At 39.3% G+C, this 848-nt stretch overlaps 1 pseudogene; it reads right to left on the bottom strand.

Annotated features, from left to right (window-relative positions):
* Window positions 1–264: 264 nt before the first annotated feature.
* The window catches only part of LOC138164536 (lysine-rich nucleolar protein 1 pseudogene), a 6,240-nt pseudogene continuing 5,656 nt past the window's right edge, over window positions 265–848 (bottom strand).

Genomic DNA, 848 nt, shown 5'->3' with positions numbered 1-848 from the left:
GGGGGGAAGCAACTTTTTTTAAATTTTTTTTTGGGGGGGAAGCAACTTTAAAAAGATATTAGCATAATGTGGCCCATATTAGTCCAGAATAATTTTGAACACTAAACCTAAAAGCATCTTTAATAATGGAAATACTATACTGGCTTTTATAATGCAGATTATCCTCCAGCCCCTTGAGGGACTTTGAAATTCTAACCAACTGAAGCTCCTGATGACTCAATATTGAAAAAAGCAGTTCAACCTTTAACTTGTGTAATAGAAAACCTAAAACCAACTTGGGTGATTTTGGGAGGAAGAGAGAACAAGACACCATTGATCATTAAACTTCACAGATCTGGATGCATTTCTGTCTATGTAAAATAATTTGTTTTTGTTTGGAGAAGCTGAATATCCAAGTCCAACTCCATGCTGATGCTTCCAGTTCATTGCTCTGTCAAACTCCACTTGCAGATTTTGCTGTCAGGCATCAGCGGCCTGCTTATTCAGAGCCATGTTTGATTTCCTGAGGATGCCTGGGGAACTGCTGAGAGATGGGGAAGAATTCTTAAAGCCTCCAATAAGTCTGATTAATTTTATCTTTTGGTTTGAATTTTCAAAAGTGTCTGTATCCCATTGGCCAAACTGTGTAGGCTCTTCTACTCTGGTTTCAAGAGCTTCAGTTTTCCCAGATTCTCTATCGATCTCTTCTTGCAAGGCCTTTCTTATAACTGTATCTATGGAGCCTTCATCCAAGTTTCCCTTTTTTTCAGATACCACTTCCAAGTCTGATTCATGTGCCATGCCTGGGCGTTGAGGCTCCTACATCACTTTCCGACCTGCTGTTTTCTTCTTCTTCTTCTTCTTTCTTC

This window comes from Petaurus breviceps, unplaced genomic scaffold (genome assembly GCF_028583685.1).
Source record: "Petaurus breviceps papuanus isolate PSGF00001 unplaced genomic scaffold, PetGlider_PUasm1.0 190, whole genome shotgun sequence".
Classification (NCBI taxonomy): domain Eukaryota; kingdom Metazoa; phylum Chordata; class Mammalia; order Diprotodontia; family Petauridae; genus Petaurus; species Petaurus breviceps.
Note: the sequence above shows the minus strand (reverse complement) of the source record. Positions and strands in the feature narration are given on the sequence as shown.